This window comes from Bos indicus x Bos taurus, chromosome 1 (assembly GCF_003369695.1).
Source record: "Bos indicus x Bos taurus breed Angus x Brahman F1 hybrid chromosome 1, Bos_hybrid_MaternalHap_v2.0, whole genome shotgun sequence".
Taxonomy (NCBI): domain Eukaryota; kingdom Metazoa; phylum Chordata; class Mammalia; order Artiodactyla; family Bovidae; genus Bos; species Bos indicus x Bos taurus.
In genome coordinates, this window is record NC_040076.1 from 141404286 (window position 1) to 141410453 (window position 6168).

Sequence of the window (6168 nt, forward strand, 5' to 3'; positions counted from 1 at the left end):
ACGACCCACCGGACAGGTGAGGTCGCACGGCGCCCAGCGAAAGAAGGACCTGGCGGCGCCCTCGTGTGTGCTGCGGGCCTGCGTATGTGTTTAGATCATCGTAGAGCCATACGCAGTTGTAAAAAATAATTCACTCTGCCAAAGTGCTATCACTTTACGAAATTTTGCAAAAATAGAAAAAAGTAAATATTGACTTTGATACAATCCGCCCATCTTATTCAGATTTCTCCTATATTCTTTGTTAGTAAGAAGTTCTATACAATGTTACCACTTGTGTAGATTCGTGTATCCACCTCAAACTACCTTATGTTCCCACACAGGAATCACAGCGTGGGAGCTTTTGGAATTGGCTTTTTGCACTCAGCATAATTCTCTGGAGATTCATGTCTCACTTTTTCACACGGAAGTTTCCACTTTGAAAGTAACTTGTTTTTCAATTACCCCAGCAGAAAATCTAAAGTGCGTTCCTAAGACAGCAGAGGTTCTCATCTTTTCCTAGAGAGCAGCATCTTTTTACATATAGAAGCGACCATTTGAAAAGATGCTTTTCCACTTTTGGGAGAGAAAAAACAATTCCCCTCCTGAATGCTCCCTGCTCTTGGAAAGATATCTGGATCAGAGGTCAAGAAGTCTGACTGTGAACTTCCATGCCTAAAATACCACTCATCGAGTATATGGCTGAGCGGTGAGAGATTTATTTTTGGCCAAAGAGATGAATAATGGGAGTAGGATGGGGAGATGAGAAGGAGCATTTTAATGACATCAACTGTATTTTTGTGTTAGTCACTAAAAAGGAGAGGTTGATCTTGGGCAGTATGTGGAAGCCTTAGCTGTCACAGACCTTACCTTCCCATAGGCACATAATCTTAGTTCACAGCCAGTACCTGATCCCCATTTTATCTTCTCTTTGGCAAGTACTCACACACTGAAACAGGGCAGTGCTTGTTCCAGGGCCTCTTGGGAAGATCAGGAGGCTGTATCCTTTTCCATATAATCTTGAAATCAACATTGATCTCCCTGAGACTAGCATGGCAAATAGTTATCTCAAGCTTGCTCATGGCAAATGTAACTAACATTTTTAAAATAATTGGGATTTAAGATATATAAAGACAAGTTGAAACATATAACATGCTCATTGTTTTGAGGGGGAAAAAAACAAAATTGGGTAGAAAATGAGCCTCTTGGGCTCCTTCTGCTACCTTTCTCTCAGCTTCCTATCAACTCCGGAGTCTCAGCTACAGGAAGTTCAGCAGGCTTGGTGACTAACAGTCCACACCAGTCTAGTAATAAAACACACCAATTTCATTTCTTTAATCACCTGCTTGCTTCACTTGACAAATATTTATGGAGTGTCTGCCGCAGGCTCAGTGTTGGCCTCCTAAACTGGGGATCCAGAGCCCACAGGGCCCTGCAGTGCTAGCCCCCAGCTGCAAGTAGATGGAGCCAAAGATTCGGTCCAGGGCTGGCTGGACTGGCCCGGCTGCTCCTCCAGCTGTACTGGGGTCCTCATGTCTGCCACTCATCCCTCTCTGAGGGTCAAGTTTTTCATCTGTAAAAGGAAAACAGTTTCCTTTACATGAACTGTGAAGACAGGTGGGTTCTAGACTTTTGGGAATATAGGAGAGTAATCACTATTTATGTTAATGGTATTTATGTTATTTATGTCATTTATGGTATTTATGTTAATGGAAGTTAAGGTTGGTATTTCCAAACATGAAAGCAACTTACAATCAAAACAGACTCATATATATATAGAGAGAGAAAACCAACTAGTGGTTACCAGTAGGGAGAGAGGCAGTATGGGTTAAGTGATTAAGTGTTAGTCTCTCAGTCTTGTCCGACTCTTTGCGACCCCAGGAGACTGTGGCCCCCTCTGTCCATGGAATTCTCCAGGCAAGAATACTGGGATGGGTAGGCACTTGCTTCTCCAGGGGTCTTCCTGACCCAGGGATCGAACCCCGGTCTCCTGCATTGCAGGCAGATTCTTTACTATCTGAGCCACAGGGAAGCCCCTGTATGAGTTAGGCATATATAATTGAAATGCAAAACTTTTAATGTTAACTTTAAAATACAATAAACCTTGTTAGAATATTACATAAGCAATGCATACTGGGGTGAATTTTCCATCTTAAAAGAGCTGTAGTGAGTTTCTTAGTAAACAGAGAAACTTTATCTGTATTTTGTAAGCATTCATATTCAAGGAAATGATTGAACTCACTCCAGCTTCAATACTTTTTATATCACTGGGAACTTTTAATCAAAGCATCAACTTTCACTGTTAATACATTTTAGGTAAAAATAAAAGTGGATTGATTTAAAGAAAAATATTAGGTGGATAACAGTGCAAGCCTTACATCTCACACTTGGAAAGTTGTGATCGTGAGAGTCCCTGCAACCGCATCTTCGCAGTGCCTGGGTGCCCAATGCGATAGGGAATCAGTCAGCCCAGACGGGGGGCCGCCCCACGCGGGCGCTGCACCGGGCACACCGCAGGCGCTCCAGGCGGAACGTTTTTTGTTAGGAGAGCCCCGAGGGCTTGATGCTCAGATAAGAGACAGCTGACGTGCCTGGGAGCCGAGCACGAGTGAGCAGGGGAGGGTCAGTGAGGAGGAAACCGACAGGGATGCTGCTGGTCCTTCTCGCTAAGAATTCCTAAATCCGCTTCCTCCTTCTCGGGTCCTCGGCCGGTGCATCTCAATAGGCGGTCCCGCCGGTTGTGCTGGGCTGCGAGGAGATGTCCCCTTCTCCACGTAGCCATTTAGCACGGCTCACTGACCCTGCGGGCCAGCCTGGGGCTGGGAACTGCCTCTGTCCCACCGTGGGGACAGGCCGACCCTGCAGGCAAAGGATAAGCAGCTGCGAAGATTGTCCTGGGACAGGGTCCCAGCACCGCTGCTGCGGATTAGTTTGCCGGTCCCTGAAGTGTGGGTGTCTGCCTCAGGTTGGTGACGGTCTCCAGGCAGTGCGCAGATACTCGGTGATGGATAAACTGTGTCGATTGTTTGTTACTTCTCAGCCGTTTATCGGCTCCGAGAACGTGCACCTCTCTTTGTCCTCCTTAGGCTCCCCGGAGCAGCGCGCCCCCTGACACAGCCTTCCCAGGTAAATGGCTCACTTAGGTCCTGGAGCCAAGCTGGGACTCACCGTGGCCCCCGGGCCCAGAAGGAAGCCAAAGCCGCTAACATCCTCCTGCTGCACCAGCCCACAGGGAGAGGGAAGTGGAGCCCCAGCCAAGCCAGGGCATCCTCTGTACCCTGTACCCCGCTTCCCCCTCCCCCTCCCTCTCCCTGTCCCCACTCCTCCATCCTCCCCCCTCTCCCAGGGGCTCCTCCCAGGCCTGCCCCTTCTCTGCCCTGCAGGCTCCTCCCTAGGAAGGTGTCCTTGTTCACCTGGAACTGCAACTCCTGCAGCAACCTGCGTGGCCACTTTTGAGAATTCCCTGCATGATTTGAAAGCTATTTGCAAATAGAAGGTAACTTGTTCTCTGCTGGCGATACTGCCTCCCTGAATTCTGAAAAAAAGTGATTTGGAAGAAGGGGGTACCAGGAGCCAGATTCCTGGAAAGGATTTCCACAGCCGCCCCAGGGGTTGGGGTAGAAAGGAAGGAGGGGGAACTGACTCCCAATTTCTAGCTTTTCTCAAGCTGCTGTGTTCTTTGTACCCAAACTCCCTTTTCAGAGACCACCTCCTCTGACCCTAGAGGTCCTGTATATGTCCTCCCTCGGGTCTTCCTGTGAGGTCAGGGTCAACACCCTGGTTGGCCCTCAGGTGGAGTGCAACATTAAGCCCTTGTTTGTTGAATTACACTCGTGATAGTGCTCTGCCCGCTGGTATTTAAGTGCTGGGCTCCATCAAGCCCCATCCAGGCCCTCTTCTCCCTCACTGGATATTCCTCTCTTTATCCCTAGTCATCCAGGCCTCAGTTTCCATCTACTCAACAAAGACTCCTGTATGTATAACTTCAGGCCAGACCTCTCCTCTGAGCCTCAGAGCCCCAAATCCAGCATGGCACCCACACTGGAATATCTTTAAGCCACCTCAACACATTTGAGATGAGCCTGTAATTTTCACCCTCAGACTGGTTTTTCCACCCATCTCTGCCTTGTGTTCTGAAGGCCAGGAACAAAGAAGTGTGTGAGAATCTCACGCACCCTCCATCCTACAAGATCCAGTCCATCGCCAACAGCCCCACCCTACACATGGACCACAGAGCTGCTCCAAAGGGCTCCTGTCTACCCTTCTTGGGCCTGCCCAGGGCCAGGAGAGGCTCACCCATTGACATCAAGCTCTGGGCACCTGTGACCCGAGAATTCCCAGCCCAAATGTCCCCATGCCCACCCATCAGCCCCTGTATGGGTCTGTCTTCCAGAGAATGACCCCGCTGCTGAGATTTGCCAGCTGGACTTGGGCTCTCCAGGGCCTTGTGAAAGTGGGTCTTTCAAAGCAGAAGGACAGAATACACTTTTTAAAAATTATTTTATTTATTTATTTTTGGCTGTACTGGGTCTTCAGTGCTGTGCAGGCTTTTCTCTAGTTGCAACAAGTGAAGGTTACTCTCTAGTTGTGGTGCACGGGCTTCTTATCGCAGTGGCTTTTCTTATCGTGCTGGCTTTTCTTATTGTGGAGCACGGCTCCAGGGTATAAGGGCTTCAGTAGTTGTGGCACATGGGCTTAGTTGTCCCAAGGCATGTGGGATCTTCCTGGACCAGGGGTCAAAGCCACATCTCCCGTATTGCAAGGCAGATTCTTAACATATTCAGGGAAGCCTCAGGATACATTTTATTTAGTAGTTTGGTAGCTTGATTTATCGTCTTCACCAGTTTAGACAATTAGCATGTAGATTTCAATCTGAACCTGTCCCTTGAAGAAATGTCAGCATAGTCTGATCACTGACAGTAGCTCTTCCCTCCTGAGAATCTCCCAAGAGAACTCCTTCTCCCATACCAGCCCTTGAGCTATTTGGTTATTTCCCAGCAGGGTCCTTACAGCCCCTTCCCACATTCACACTGTAGCTGATGTTTTAAAAACACAAATCCAGGACTTCCCTGGCAGCCAGTGGTTAAAACCAAGCATTCAACCCAGGGGGTTCAGGTTTGACCCTTGGTTGGGGACTAAGATCCCACATGCCTTGCAATCAAAAATCCAAAACATAAAATGCAACAGAAGCAGTATTGTAACAAATTCAACAAAGACTTTTTAAAATAGTCCACATCAAAAAAAAAAAAAAAAAACCTCAAACCCCAGTCTCACTGATTGAGGATGGAAATGAGCCTGCCCTTCGAGCTTCATCCTCTAGCTTCCCTGCTCTTGTCCTTGGTGGCCCCTCCCCAACACTGCTTCGCCCAGGTCCTCTGACCCAGTCTCCCCAGGGCCTTTGCACAAGCTGTCCTGTCTGTCTGAAAAGTTCAGCTGATGCCTGCTTCACTCCCACTCAGCACATCTCTCTGTTTTCCCCAAGTCCCAGACTCGGTCACATGCTTCTGTTACAAGCTCATGGGGCATGTGGCTGAGTGTATCATTGTGTTTATTGGGGGGCTGCTGATTAATACCTGGCTCCTCCACTCTGGGCCCCATGGGGGCAGGGAAGCCCCTCCCCCTTCCCTGGCAGAGGCCCATGTCTATGCCACCCCACCCACTTGTGTGGGTTCATCACTGACCACCACCCCCTCTCTGTCATGGCCACTGGCGTTTTCCCCTCAGCCCATTGGCAGGTGGGCCAGGTTCTGGGCTGCTCTGGCCCTAATCCTCAGTGGGCCTTACCTGCCTTCACCTCTTTCTGTTCAGTATCATCACTTCACTGAGGCCTTCTTGTCCACGAAAGCGCTGACCCACTCTACCTGGATGGCACACCCTTGGAGCCACAGGGGATGCTGGCAACTTTGTCATTTCTCTGCTGACACTTGCCCTTCATGAGTTCAATTACTCAGGAGTGAGTCCTGCTTACCTGGCCTCCAAGCCTCTAGTGCCTGGATGATACAGCTCCCTAAGTCAGAGGCTCCCAAACTTCTTAATATCTCAGCGAGCCCCAAAGAAATGCCCTGAAGTTTTGTGTATTAAGCTTGCATCAAACAACTTGAAGAGTATTTATGGGAAAACCATATAATCTAGCAACTTCACTCCTAGGTATATACCCATAAGTGAAGATAGGAATTGGAACAAAACTTGTAC